Genomic DNA, 16,657 nt, shown 5'->3' on the forward strand with positions numbered 1-16,657 from the left:
ATATGGTCGGCATCACGCTCCGGTCGCCTTTTTACCCCCGGGAAAGACAGAAGGCTGAGTGAGCCTTGGGCCGTTCTAGAAGTTTGGCAATGAGAAAATCCTGCCACCACTCGCGATCGAACCCAAGGTCTTTCCAATCCAATATACAGTACAGGAAAATTAACTATGTTAGTTAATAGACGAGAAATGTGATGGTTTTGTAAAATATAGGGTGCGCCGGAAAAAACACAACTTCTTTTTTAATAATGAGACGCCCAATATCAAGAAAGTTTGAATGTTTGATTTCCCAGATTTAAAACGGACAATTAATTTACTGCCGAGGGGTATTGGGTTTAAATTCTTGAAATGGAATGGCAGAGATAAAACGATTACAGCTGGAGATAATATAACTATAGTGGTTTATATTGTTCTACGCTTATGCCGATAGCACGCTAATGAAAGACCAATAGAAATTGAAATCTTGAGAAGGGATACATTAACTATCATGTGCTTTTGTTTACCTCCACTTTTAGTAAGAACGGCAAGAGAACACATATTTCTGATATCCGCCTTTCCATTCGTCTGGATACCTACCCATCTACAGTCTGCTTTACCAATAACCAAAAATGTATTTAAAAATAGGCTTAAGGACTTTACTAATAATCGGTAGTATATTATACCCACTATTTAAAGGATGTAATTGATATTTTGTTATTTGAAGTGTTATATCAGTGAAGAGTAAAGTGTGTTGTGTAAGTGAAGTGTGTTTGTGTCAGCGAAGTTTTGTAGTTTATAATGGTAATGCAAAGTATTTGAACAGTGAAATGTTTTTGAAGTGTTAGTGAAATCAGGATAGTATCAGTGAAATATGTCGTAGTTCCAGTGCAGTGAGTGAGTTGACAGCGAAATGAGTGTAGTGCTGAAAGGTACTTATGCAGTTGTGAACATATACTCGTGGGTTTTAGTTCGAACTTAGGGTTAAGATACAAATTAGATTTACTTTAAATGTTATTTTAAGTGATCGCGCTTCATTTAATTTAGAATGCTCATTATTATTATTAATTTATTTCATTGTTTATTTATTTATTTATTTATTTATTTATTAAGATGAGGGAATGAGTAGAATATACACTGACTTCATTCGTAAGACATCCAAGTCCAAGCGAAAGTACAAGACGGGAAAGTGTAAACAACTCCCAAGATCAAAAAGAGAAGTTCAATTTATTGTGATTGCTTGTTTCACAACAATGGAGAGTTTATGGTGTGTTTTGTCATAAAACGCATTTATTTCTGTTTAAACTTTCCTCACCTCAAAGATTACAATGGTCGTCGCCAACTGTTTTTCAGAAATAGAAAAACACTATCAAGGACAGTCATAAAACTTTATGGTAGCTTGGCAACAGTTCTGCCGACCAATTCAAAGAAATAGAAATCTGCGTCCTCTGACCCAATCCAGTATGGTGTGCAAAATGAAGGAATTCGCCAACACTTAACAACTATAGAGTATAAATATTTTAACCAGACCTTTGTGCAGATAGCATCTACAGAATAAGGTTGAAGCCACACGAAGATAAAGAAACTAGTAGGTTTAATTCTCGTCGCTAGCATCGACATTCGTTCATTGTGAATTGTTAAAGCTCTGGTTCCTGTTTGATGGAGATAGTGTCGTATCTCATTATTCCATCACGCACAGCATGTGCTAGTGTAGGGGTTCAGTCACGTCATATGCGCCTCGTCCATTCTATTATGAGCTACGTACAGTATATGTGCTGACACTGTATCTGTCCAACTGCCCACCTATCATATACTGTATGTATGTATGTATGTATGTATGTATGTATGTATGTATGTATGTATGTATGTATGTATGTATGTATGTATTTATTCACACTGCAAATGGGTATATACCCGGTGGCAGTGGTAATTAATTACACTCAATAATGACTAATAATAAACACAACTAACAAAAAATACAATTAATAATAATAATATAATAATAATAATAATAGCAACAATAATAATAACAATAATAGTAATTTATTTATTTATTGATATTTATGTGCTGGACAACAGCCATTGGCCAATAAAAGTCCAGCACAGTGATACAATTAATACATTAAAATGAACAACTATGATACAAATTAAATAACTGAGTTAACAGCAAAATGAAGAACATACATTACAATGATTAATTTACAAGAATTAATACTATAATATTTTATGGAAAGGAGTTGATTCTTACAAAAGTATTACCAATTTGTGTATAAGGATTATGCAAATAATATTAGCAAAGACATTGCCATATTCTAATACTTCTATACATTGAATGGATCGAAATCGCCTACATGTAAGTTAGCGTTTTTAGTACAGCTGGAGACCGGCGAGGAAGATTTAGAATTTCTAATATAGAAGAGTTTGTATGGGTAATGTCTCATGTCCTTCATAGGAATACGAAGGCTGACGCTGTTTATAATAATAGTGATAAGAATAATAACAATAATAGTAGTAATAATAATAACGATAATAATAATAATAATAATAATAATAATAATAATAATAATAATAATAATGATGAGAATAATAATAATGACAATCGAAGGAGACGAAAGAGAAAAAAAACAAAAAGTAAGAAGGACAAGGAGAAAGAGAGAAAGATAAATGAAGAAAGAATAAATTTTAAGACCGAACACATTTTCATCAACCTACTGCATAATAATAATAATAATAATAATAATAATAATAATAATAATAATAATAATAATAATAATAACAAAAAGTCGCGAAAGAGAGGCTGTATCCAGAGGAAGCCTTTCCCAATAGCACCTGCTTTACTAAATTTCTAATTTGTATTCTCCGAGACTAGCCGCAACTTCCAGAGATGGAAAAACAATACACTTGCTATGTAGCTAACATTTTTTTTTATTGTTTCTAGGGGTTCCTGAGCGGTTGTGTACCTGAAATTGGTGCTGAGGTAAGTCGACACAGATCAGCACATCGAGGTGTCCATGGCAATTAAATCAAACTTCACCCGAGGATGAGCAACTTTGTCCCGGCTCGATGGTGCCTCGGTTGCGCCCACGCTCCCCTCTGCTCTCCATTACTTTAAAAGGAATCTCTCGTTACAGCAGTGGGTTTGCGTCCTAGCATGTCACATTTATCGCTCCGTCGAGGCCCATCAGTCTCATGGACTCGGCAAGGTTTTAAAACCACAGAGCGACTTTTTATAACTCGAATTATCAATTTAAAGTGCGTGTATCGCGTGTGGTTTGCCAACCACGGCCAAAATTGAGCCTGCTGCACCAGCGAGTTATTTATTTAACGAAACTTTTATATTACCCAGAAGAATTTGTAATCGTTAGTCTATTTTAAAGTCGTTTATAACTGCAGACACTATTTAGGGGTTAAGTACAGCTTACAGCAGTAAAATTTTGGAAATATTCAACATTTTTTTCCTCTATTACTCTATCTTGTACAATAATGAAAATTAGTATGTGTAAAACACTGTCCTTCAAAATTAATTTCACTCTACAGTGATGAAGCGTTTTTTCACATAACTAAAAAAACTATTCAACATTCTGTGATGAAATTTTTTATGTGTATTCATGCATGTCATATCTACAATATGATGCAAGATCACTTCTCTACCTTTGCTAGATTATCTGATAAAAAACAAATTCTTTCATTAAAAAATTGTCAAATGTCAGTATTTTCTTGTAACACAAAAAAATATTATTTATTAAGAAATGTAGTTGAAAGAGCATGATATTTTAAATATGAGTTTCAGCAATAAAATAAAAGAGAGAGAACATGAAAAAGTTAAGTTTATGAGTTATGAGGGAAACGCTTCATCACTTCACAGTGAGCTACCACCATTATGAATTTTGAAAAAAAAATTATATATATATATATATATATATTTAAATCGTAAAAATATTTTTTTCATATAGCAGAAGGACATACATACCAATTTTCATTATTGTACAAGATACAGTAATAGAGGAAAAAAGTTGAATATTTCCAAACATTTTACTGCTGTAAGCTGTACCTAACCCCTTAAGAGACGATAAGATGATAATTGTGATTATTTATATGAAGTTCTTTTTAAACTACAAGATCTATTCTCAAATTATAATTGAAATCATTTATTTCCCTGACCTTCAAATAACAGTTATTATTCAAAGACGGAAAGATGAAAATTATATTCGTGATAGTTCATTTAACTTCTCTGTTTAACTATAAAGGCTATTCCGAGACGATGGTATTATATTCTGCATCTCAAAGAGCAGTGATCGAATGAAAATAGCGAGGACACAAGGTGCAATCAATAAGTTTCCGGACTGCCCTGAATGTAGGCAACACACAGGGTATAGGAAACGGAGAAGTTATCTAGAACCAGAAAGACGCCTGGAATCTATACTAAATGCATCACTTGAAAGACAGAGAAGAAGTCTGGCCATAAGGCGCACGTGGGGAGATTCCAGGAAAAATCGCAACAGGTCCTTGACATATTATTTGCACAAAATCACGTGTATAAACTCATTTCTTAGAGACAATCTGACGCTGTTTGATAGACTGACTCAAGAGGCATGGAAGCAATGATCTTCAGTGACACGCGCATGTATGTTTAACGAAATAATACCTACATACAAGTACAGTTCGGAATATATTGATTCCACCTTCCATGTTCAACTGGAGCATTGTACTAGCCTGGTGCATTATGTGCGCTATGTTCGGTTCAAGTTTGTCGAGTATGGTGAAGTTCGATACTTGCCGATGATCGCTGTCCAGAAGGAGGCCTGTCGTGTTTGTTCCACTTTGCTATAAAAATATTCGCTGTCCTTCACTCCCGCCCTTTCATGTTTTAACCGCTTAAGGATTTTAGCAAAGATCTTGCTATTAGTTTTTCATATGAAATAAGATGAAGTTTGTAATGACTTGGTTGTCTCTCTGTTGTTCGAACATTGCAGGACATTAATTTATACGCCCTAAATATCACAGGATCTACCCAGAATTGAACTCCAATCTTCTGAACGAAACGTGAGCGATTCATTTTCTCTCCGAGTTGAGATATAGGTGTCCGTAAACAAAGAAATAGATTTGAGCACCTGCTGGAAGGAGAAACTAGAAGAATGAAAATATTTTCAGTGTTACTCGGGAGGAAATTAAACACAGAATAAATATGGGGAATGCCTGTTATTATTCGGTTGAGAAGCTTTTATCATCCAGTCTGCTGTCAAAAAATCTGAAAGTTAGAATTTATAAAACAGTTATATTACCGGTTGTTATTTATGGTTGTGAAACTTGGACTCTCACTTTGAGAGAGGAACACAGGTTAAGGGTGTTTGAGAATAAGGTGCTTAGAAAATATTTGAGGCTAAGAGGGATGAAGTTACAGGAGAATGGAGAAAGTTACACAACACAGAACTGCACGCATAGTATTCTTCACCTGACATAATTAGGAACATTAAATCCAGACGTTTGAGATGGGCAGGGCATGTAGCACATATGGGCGAATCCAGAAATGCATATAGAGTGTTAGCTGGAAAGCCGGAGGGAAAAAGGCCTCTGGGGAGGCCGAGACGTAGATGGGAGGATAATATTAAAATGGATTTGAGGGAAGTGGGATATGATGATAGAGAATGGATTAATCTTGCTCAGGATAGGGACCAATGTCGGGCTTATGTGAGGGCGGCAATGAACCTCCGGGTTCCTTAAAAGCCAGTAAGTAAGTAAGTAAGTAAGTAAGTAAGTAAGTAAGTAAGTAAGTAAGTAAGTAAGTTATTTTTTATCATGCTGTACCAAAGTACTGAAAATATGCCCACGACAGTTTATATGTAAATAGTTATAAATAGTTCACGGAAGGTTTGTACGTAGGGAAGAGTCGGGTAGTATCGGACAGTGCGTTTCTTTCATCTACCACCATATGGTAGTACCTGAATGACATGGTTACGTTTCTATATGCGACATCACAGAAACGTAACCATGTGAATCAGGTACTATCATCGTGTAGTAGATGAAAGAAACTCACTGTCCGATATTAACCGATGTCCGATGTTACCCGACTCTCCCCTATATTTTACTTATTACGATACACAGAAACTTGTATGTTATATAATGCGACACCCTGTACAATAAAATATATGTGCTATGTATACTGCACTTTTTATCACGCCTTCATCCTGTTTTCTTGCATAACCCATAGCGGCCGTCAGGAGCTGACAAAAGAGACGGGGCTAATTTGAGAGTAACCTGATCACCCGGGAACACGTCACAGAGGCGAGGGAACACGTGTTAGCTGCGGTCACACTCTTTTTCCTTCTCCAATTCATTCCAATACCGCAGACGGCGGGTCAAAGAAACTTAATTAAAAAAAAGTATATGTGTATATGGAAGGTAGGGTTTCAGTCAGTCGGGAAACTATTTTTGCGGTTTTATTTTATTCCCTGACGACGCGTTATTATATGAGTTTGCAGATATTCTCTATTTTATGCTAGTTATCCTTATAATTTCTGGAATGCTAGTTGGCGTGCCTTTTGCTGGGGTACTACGTAACAAATTAAATGTAATGAGGTTTTCATAAAAACAGGAGAATATTTTCACAGGAAAAAGATTTACAGCTTGCCCAAACTTATGTTAAAATATCATTGACTGCATCAACGTACGCTGTTATTATTATTATTATTATTATTATTATTATTATTATTATTATTATTATTATTATTATTATATTCCATAGTGACTTATATGGTGGTATGGGCAGCAAAGAATCCTGCGGATTCGGGTTGAATACGAGTATCTTATTGGGAAGCGGATTTAATCTTTCATAAGAAATGGTTGTACAGCTTGATTCAGGGATTTTGGCTCATGCAAAAAGTAAGTAGATAGGCCAAGAGCGAGTTACTCGTCACTGCTGGCGGGCTGGGTCGCACAGGTCAGGCCGCGCAGTCATAACACCCAACATTTCTTTCTTATCATGTCGCGGTACACTCCGCCTTAAAACACAATATTATTCCACACGTCCGGTTATAACCACTACGTCTGTTGACTAAACAATGTCATGATGAGTTATATTTTCTTGACATGAGTGTCCCTCAGCTTCGAGCATAGATATTATTTTCATTTTTCCTCTTCCCTCTCCCCTCCTTTGCACATTTGAGATTAAATTTCTTTTTTATGACGCAAAACACAGGTCGCTCACTAGCCAAACAATCAAGGACAGGGACCAATAACATTGAATCGAGCTGTACAGTATTTCTCGTGTTTGCCCTGTTACGGTATCTCAAATGATGACCTTACGCAATGATAAATATATGTCAATGTCTAGTATTGAATCTAAGCCCTTGTCCACACCTGTCGAGTAACGGTCAGCGCGTCTGGCCGCGAAACCAGGTGGCCCGGGTTCGAATCCCGGTCGGGGCAAGTTACCTGGTTGAGGTTTTTCCGGGGTTTTTCCCTCAACCCAATACGAGCAAATGCTGGGTAACATTCGGTGCTGGACCCCGGATTCATTTCACCGGCATTATCACTTTCATTTCATTCAGACGCTAAATAACTTAGATGTTGATATAGCGTCGTAAAATAACCCAATAAAAAATCTAAGCCCTTACAAACGTCACATCGTAATTGACCGAAGTTCGTAATTATTAAAGTTTTTATTATTATTATTATTATTATTATTATTATTATTATTATTATTATTATTATATAAATTTTTTCGTCATGAAATTAATTTTGGGGGATCTTCTTTGTCACGATACCAGTGGCAACAACATATCCTCGGAATTGTTTTTCCGTGATTTTTTTTCAGGCATTCTCACTCAGGTTTCCATAGTAACAAAATGAGAGAAAGGGAAATAAAAACATTTTATTGGTATGATGGATCTACGTACGTCGTATTTTTAATACTATGTAAATGTAGTGATGAAAGTTTCACACCACTGCAATGAATTCTTACCAAAGATCCATGAATGCACTTGGGAATGCACATTTAAAAGTATTTACCCTAGGGATGTGAGTGGATTGAAAATATGATTGGAACGGTGTTATATTACAATCTGAATTAATGGGAAAACGCTATTAAAATTGATACCTTTTTAATTGAAGCACATGCAGAATCAAACTTCATTTGCCGCCAGGAGATACGGATAACTTTCAATTTTTATTTACCGTTAACATCATTCCTAATTAAAATGTCAGCTCACAAACGAGTTTGTTGTATTATAAATTTAAAGTATAGGACATCCAAAAACCAAATACACCCGCAGGTCCCGATATATCACTACCATCATTATCGTCATAAGCTATCTTCTTCTTTTTCTTCATCTATCTTCGAGAACTAATCTATATAACCCATTCCGTCTTCATTCTCACAAGAAAATTAACATTAGATATATGCAAGTGGTTAGAATCTCTGTTCATATGGTCAGCATGGTACAATTCTATCACTGAAGGGAATAAAGTAAGGGACAGTATACCCAATCACTGTTCAGGATTCCCTGAACTCGAACTTGGGTCCCCTTAATTTGCAGGTGGAAATAATTGTTGTTTATTGTTAGTAAAATAACATGTACAAAAATACAGTCTTAATTCTTCCCTGAAGAAGTAAAACTCTTGATTCAGGGAGTTATCTAAACATATACTTAATACAAATAAACATAATTTTAGGAATGAATTAACTTTAAAAAATACAATATTTAAATTGAAGGTTTCAGAACCATAGTGGCCCAAGCGCCATATATTAAAGACGTAGAAAACAAGGGTTAAAATTAAGTTATTACCATAATTCAATGGAAACATATAGCAAGTAACATAAAGTATGCACATTAAAACTAAATGATATGTCAATCTTTATTAAAATATGGTATTCACTTACCTTTAACCCTTACTTTTTCCGTTTTTAATAAATGCACTTGGCCCACTATGGCTCTGAATCCTTCAATTTTAACAATTTAACTGATACATATTAATCCAATATATATTCTTTCAAAATTAAATTCTTAACACTATTTTTGAAATTTCTGATTACTAACATTTTCCAAATTTGGGTATTTTTCAATTATTTTATTATGTTACCTTGGACCAAAGTAGATACCATGGCTAAGAGCTGTGCTTGTGAAACACTTCGGTTCCTTTAGTAATATATAATTGGATCTTTTAGTTCAATATTTATGATGATATAATTTGAATTTATTGTGATTTTTGTGTATGAAGTTTAATTTTCAAAACATTAAAATCAGTGAATAAAAGTTCGGATGAATAATCAATTGGTTTATTAAGCATATTTTAATTATTCTTTTCTGAATACGTATTAGTGGAGTGAGAATACTGCTAGAATCTCAACAGAAGACTTACTACTACTACTACTACTACTACTACTACTACTACTACTACTACTACTACTACTACTACTACTACTACTACTACTACTAATAATAATAATAATAATACTTCACGAACTGGTCCATTTGGTTTATTTCATCTCTCTTACTGATTATGAACCAACATTAAACATTCAGGAATAACCGAATAATGTATCTGGTCACGTGTTTAGCGTGACGCGAAATCACTGGTCAAGGTACTTGTAACAGAATAAACAATAAAACATAGACGAATGTCAGGAAGAAATTTCCACTTTCATTCCGGCATTAAAACTAAATCCACTGGATTGTAGTTAGAAACGCCATCATTTGCTCCAGCAAAAGAATGTGGACATCATAATACGGAGTGATTCGTGAAGTATTTTCACGTTGCAGGAATGAATGCTGTGGGTAATTCTGAGTATTCTCGGAGTATGGCAACTGAACTAGTCTGTCCAAGTAGGCGCCGCTCTTTCTTAATGCAACATTAAAAAGTAAATCTTTACACCTTGTATTTAGTATGGACAGTTATTTTATTTTTATTTGTCCATTTTCTGTAGAGATCTATCTGTACTTTCTGAGAGGAGGTTTTGTATGATTTTCATCACTTAGAAGCCATAGCTGAAATTCAAAACGTGTCCAGTGCCTCAAAATGAGAGCGTTGCCTACATTGAAACAAAGAAGTGGATTATTACACGAAAAAAGTATATCCAGCACACGATTTATGAATTACATCAGTGGGACCGGTCCGGATCTCGCAGAAAAGCCCTAGTGTCACTACGCATATAAATCAAACAAGGAAAACAGACTAGAATCGGGGAGTGTCTCAAACAAATGCCGCGCGCAACGCGACAAGGATGTCGGCAAACACTTGAAAGTGAAGCAGTCAGCAAGGAGCACTGTAGTGCAGTGGAGCGTGGTATCGAATCTCGCTGACACGTGTGCATCAACGGAGCAGAATTATTTATTACTTGCTATGACCGCATCGCTCTCTCAGTATAAATCCAAATGCTACATCACATTAAAATATAACAATTCGGTATGGTTTCTTTTAATCTTTAGTTTATAATAGTTGGTGGCCGATTGAAGGGTTCAGAACCGTAGTGGGCCAAGCGCCATTTACTAAAACCGTAGAAAACAAAGGTTAAAATGAAGTTTTTACCATACTTAAATGGAAACAGATAGCAAGTAATATAAAGTATACACATTAAAACTAAATTATATGTCAATCTTCATTAAACTATGGTATTCACTTAACTTTAACCCTTGCTTTCTCCGTTTTTAATAAATGGCGCTTGGTCCACTATGGCTCTGAACTCTTCAATTATGAACCGTATATTATATACGATGATTTTTTTAAGTCTGATGGATATTTTTGTCAGTTATTTAACAACGCTCTATCAACTACAATTTAGGGTATTTAAAGTCGATGAAATTGCGGATAGCGAGATGGTACCAAGAATTGCCTGACATTCGCGTTACATTTGGGGATAACTTCGGAAAAATCTTAATCAGAAATCAGCCCTAGCGAGAATCGAACTCATGCTTGAGGACGGCTTTGAATCGGCAGGTAAATGCTCGTCGAGAGTTGAACTCGGGTCCCCGGTTATCATAAGCAAACACTCTGGAACTGAGCTCCAAGGCCGCTAGCACTGTAATGCTTTAGTGAAGTTTAATGCAAGTAAAAGCTTACAGTATATTACCCCTTGATAATTGGTGCAGAGAATAAAGATTAAAAATAAACATGGATATGTATTAACCCGCATGCAGAGGTTATAACATTCTGTGACCCCTTTCCTTTTGTTTTTGCGTATTTGCCTCTGTCCGGTATGTGATGCGGAAATTCTAGCTTTATTTCCACGATACAGAGTTCTTTATGAACCCAAATATGGGTGAACAATATTAAAAATGTCGGATGATGAAACCGAGTTGTTTTGCCTGCAGCATCTGATCTCGTATTATGCCGGAACATTGTCTCGGCCCTCGGTTTATTATGTATCTAGAAAAGTTCCTTAGCTTACGGCTAGACACGTTTTGGATCTTGTATGTGAGAGAAAAGTATGAAGAACTCGTGAAAGAATCCGATTTCCGATATAAAATGAAGTGTCTGCAACTTAAAGTAGATTAAGGTGAATAACCGTAACAGCCAGGATTCTATAAGATTTTAATGTAGATTGAGACAGTGTTTCGTGCAAAATAATTACATTTTTGAAAATATTTAAGTTAATCCCTACCATATACAGTACTTCGTTTGATATTATTTTATCTATTCCAAATCAAGAACCATGTCAGATACATATTTATTATTGATATTAATGTGGTATCCAACAACAATTTACTAATAATAGTTAATACAAGGATTACCATAATTATATTACAATATTAGCGACAATAATAATAATAATAATAATAATAATAATGATAATACTGGATTAATCTTGCACAGGATAGGGGCCGATGGCGGGCTTATGTGAGGGCGGCAATGAACCTCCGGGTTCCTTAAAAGCCGTAAGTAAGTGATGATGATGATAATAATAATAATAATAATAATAATAGTAATAATAATAATAATAATAATAATACTCGATTAATCTTGCACAGGATAGGGACCGATGGCGGGCTTATGTGAGGGCGGCAGTGAACCTCCGGGTTCCTTAAAACCGTAAGGAAGTAAGTGATGATGATGATGATAATAATAATAATAATAATAATAATAATAATAATAATAATAATACTGTATTAATCTTGCACAGGATTGGGACCGATAGCGGGCTTATGTGAGGGCGGCAATGAACCTCCGGGTTCCTTAAAACAGTAAGGAAGTAAGTGATGATAATAATAATAATAATAATAATAGCAATAATAATAATAATAATAATAATAATAATACTGGATCAATCTTGCACAGGATTGGGACCGATGGCGAGCTTATGTGAGGTCGGCAATGAACATCCGGGTTCCTTAAACGCCGTAAGTGATAATAATAATAATAATAACAATAATAATAATAATAATAATAATAATAATAATAATAATATTGGATTAATCTTGCACAGGATAGGGACCGATGGCGGGCTTATGTGAGGGCGGCAATGAACCTCCGGGTTCCTTAAAACCGTAAGGAAGTGATGATGATGATAATAGTAATAATAATAATAATAATAATAATAATGATAATAATAATACTGGATTAATCTTGCACAGGATAGGGACCGATGGCGGGCTTATGTGAGGGCGGCAATGAACCTCCGGGTTCCTTAAAACCGTAAGAAAGTAAGTGATGATGATGATGATAATAATAATAATAATAATAATAATAATACTGGATTAATCTTGCACAGGACTGGGACCGATGGCGGGCTTATGTGAGGTCGGCAATGAACCTCCGGGTTCCTTAAAAGTCGTAAGTAAGTGATAATAATATTAATAATAATAATAATAATAATAATAATAATAATAATAATACTGGCTTAATCTTGCACAGGATAGGGACCGATGGCGGGCTTATGTGAGGGCGGCAATGAACCTCCGGGTTCCTTAAAAGCCGTAAGTGATGATGATGATGATGATGATAATAATAATAATACTGGATTAATCTTGCACAGGATAGGGACCGATGGCGGGCTTATGTGAGGGCGGCAATGAACCTCAGGGTTCCTTAAAAGCCGTAAGGAAGTGATGATAATAGAAGTAATGATAATAATAATAATAATAATAATAATAATAATAACAATAATAATAATAATAAGTCAACAATAATAACAACAAGATTAACCATCTGTTACGCAGAAGAAAAAAATATTTAAAAATATCCACAATATCATGTATCCACGTGTACCGAGAGGTTGACAATTCGTACTCCACTCTGATCAATGTAAATCTATTACAATCTTTAGGCGTAAGGATGGGGGTGAATAAATTCTTACAGCTGGCTTGCAGAATCCAGCGATCGCCAGGCTGATCCATAAAGGTCACCAGGTATTACTGTCCATCTCCTATGTTAGCGGTCTTCTCTAATTGGGCGTCCCGGTTAGAAACACCGTAATGTACTAGCAAATGTCTATTGAACGTCCTCGACTACTGCCTGCAGTTGTCAACAACTGGTCATCCCCGACAGGAACGGATGCATCTGTACTCATGAGCGATTAACAGAGAAAGCAGTAATGCGAAGGCTTCTTCATCCGATATCAACACAGAACGTGTGCTAAAATTGAAGTCTAGAGTGTTAATGAAGTATGATGGAAGTTGCTTGCTTATTTATTGGGAGATATTGATATTAAGAGACATACAAAATTCATGATCATTTTTGAGAAAAACTGGAGAATCTCGCCTAATATTTCCATCCAATCAAGGCAGAAGATCAAACCCGAATCCAGAGAATGATAAATCCGCGTTGTAGTATTGAGCTACGGGAGGGGCAGTGGGTAATTCATAAACACATACGTTTCGTGAAACGACATCTTGAGAGTTTTTGATATGAACATTTCTTACAGAAAATCTAAAGCAAGAAGCTTTCCTACAGTAACGAATGATAAAGAGGAAGTCTAATATTTAATAGCATTATTGGAAATAAATAATTGTGTCCATTTACCATGGATATCAGTTATGTATGAAAGTGAAATAATTTTATAGCAAGATAAAACAATTTCAGCAAATATTAAGAATGTTAAATCAAAATTTAATGTCCAATAAAATGAAAACTCACAAGAATTAAATTACGAAACACTTTGACAGTTTTAGTAGCGTTGCCAGTAGTGTTGTTCGGTAGCAAAGTTTAAATGTTTTTGAAACGTGACTTACTAAGACAAAATAGGGTACACATTAGGTTTCTCGAAAGAACTGCTGGACATTCTCTATTAAATCACAAAAGAACAAAAATATACATTTCTATAGGAACTAGAACTCACACCCTTACTTACTTATAAATGGCTTTTAAGGAACCCGGAGGTTCATTGCCGCCATCGGTCCCTATCCTGTTCAAGATTAATCCAGTCTCTATATCATATCCCACCTCCCTCAAATCCATTTTAATATTATCCTCCCATCTATGTCTCGGCCTCCCCAGAGGTATTTTTCCCTCCGGTCTCCCAACTAACATTCTATATACATTTCTGGATTCGCCTATGCGTGCTACATGTCCTGTCCATCTCAAACGTCTGAATTTAATGTTCCTAATTATGTCAGGTGAAGAATACAACGCGTGCAGTTCTGCGTTATGTAACTTTCTCCATTCCCCTGTAACGTCATCCCTCTTAGCCCCAAATATTTTTCTAAGATCCTTATTCACAAACACCCTTAATATCTGTTCTTCTCTCAAAGTGAGAGTCCAAGTTTCACAACCATACAGAACAACCGGTAATATAACTGTTTTATAAATTCTAACTTTCAGATTTTTTGACAACAGACTGGATGACAAAAGCTTCTCAACCGAATAATAACACGCATTTACCATATTTATTCAGCGTTACTGTTGCCCCAAGATATTTGAATTTTTCCACCTCTTCGAAGGACAAATCTTCAATTTTTATGTTTACATTTCGTACAATATTCTGGTCACGAGACATAATCGTATACTTTGTCTTTTTGGGATTTACTTCCAAACCTATCAAAAATCCTTCTGAAACATTAGTCGACATTCGTTTTCTGAAACGAACCACTTGGTGTGACGTGCGTAAAAGTTTGTGATGATAATAATTCAAATTAATACTGAATGTGACAAATCTAATAAAGTTGTAGACAAGTTACAGAGTTAGTTAAGTCACTCTTTCACTGAAGCTTTTAACTGTCAAGAAATGCGAGAGCTTAACTTTATTGTACCCAGTAGAAGAAGAATAAGAAGAAGAAGAAGAAGAATAAATCTATATATATATATATATATATATATATATATATATATATATATATATATATATATATATATATATATAGAATTTTGCGTGTGGTACAAGATGTAAGAGAAAAAGTATTTGAAAGCTTCCTTTGTACGGTATGCATTTTGATGTATTATATATTTGCTAATGGAAGAATAACACGCGTTAATGGAATTCACTATTGAGAGAAATATATAGGAAACACTTTTCTTTTTTGTTACATAAAGGGCGAGTAAAAAGCTTCTTTCCTATCTAAAGTGGTTATCAGTACGACTATTTCATGCCGCTAACTTACAAAGAACCTATTTTGGATGTTGATTGCTTATTTATTGGGAGATATTGATATTAAAATACATACAAAATTCATGGTTACATCAAATTCCTTCCTATAATTTGTTACAGTTGAAGATTTATAACATGGTAACCCTGGAGACGTGAACAGTAAGTTAACAAAAAGAAAGAAACGAAACTGGTTTCATTAGCAACGCAAATCGCGTGTGAAAATGATTTCCAATTATGACACTTTTATGCCTGCATGCATGTCTATACTTATGACTACAGGGTGTTAGAGAACATCGCAACACAACACCTCAAGGGGAGCAGGTGGTAATTTGTTCTGCATAAAATTAGCACGTACAGATATGACATGACAAGAAAAACACACCGATGTACGCAATTATTTAATCTGGCTTCTGGGCCAGTAGCTTCCGCGAATTAAATACAATATCCAAACTAATAGGTTTACACATTCTGGATGGCGACGAACTTCTTGGAAGTGTTTTCAGAAATATGTTCTGTCTTCAGATAACATGCTCGTCAATTCTTACGAACTGCTTTTCGTGTCACACGAGGTACGAGATTAGGACTTCTATGCTGACAATTATTATTTTTCTGTGGACTTCCAAATGCAGTCCTCCCTCCTTCCCAGATTCTTGTTCTTCATAGTAAATTAGACAATTTTAAAATACTTGAAATAATTGGGATTACGTACTTTCGTAATTTCTTATTAGTAATCGCTACACACAATAAAATATGGATAACATATAGTATTTCCTTTGGAATTGTTAATATCACATTGTTATCAATTTTGTTTTGTATTCGTCACTGCGCCATTTCGCGCGTGCACACATACACACACACTAATAATGAACCGACAAAATTATGATTTTTGTACTTCAATTATTTGGATAGAATTTTTTTTATTTACTATGAAATTGTTTTATTTTGTACCTACATCGGTAGGCCTACTTCAAATTTAAACTCAAATTCATATATATATATATTTTTTTTTTTTTATTTTAGTAGGTTATTTTACGACGCTTTATCAACAGCTTAGGTTATTTAGCGTCTGAATGAGATGAAGGTGATAATGCCGGTGAAATAAGTCCGAGGTCCAACACCGAAAGTTACACAGTATTTGCTCATATTGGATTGAGGGAAAACCCCTGAAAA

At 35.0% G+C, this 16,657-nt stretch overlaps 1 protein-coding gene across 1 annotated transcript in view; it reads left to right on the plus strand.

Annotated features, from left to right (window-relative positions):
• Timp (Tissue inhibitor of metalloproteases) overlaps positions 1–16,657 on the plus strand; it is a 234,691-nt gene that overhangs the window by 97,348 nt on the left and 120,686 nt on the right. Inside the window, exon 2 of the mRNA XM_069847201.1 lies at positions 2,912–2,950. The gene's annotated coding sequence lies outside the window, so the exon portion shown is untranslated. The remainder of the gene's footprint in view (positions 1–2,911; positions 2,951–16,657) is intronic.

Source organism: Periplaneta americana, chromosome 15, assembly GCF_040183065.1.
Source record: "Periplaneta americana isolate PAMFEO1 chromosome 15, P.americana_PAMFEO1_priV1, whole genome shotgun sequence".
Classification (NCBI taxonomy): Eukaryota; Metazoa; Arthropoda; class Insecta; order Blattodea; family Blattidae; genus Periplaneta; species Periplaneta americana.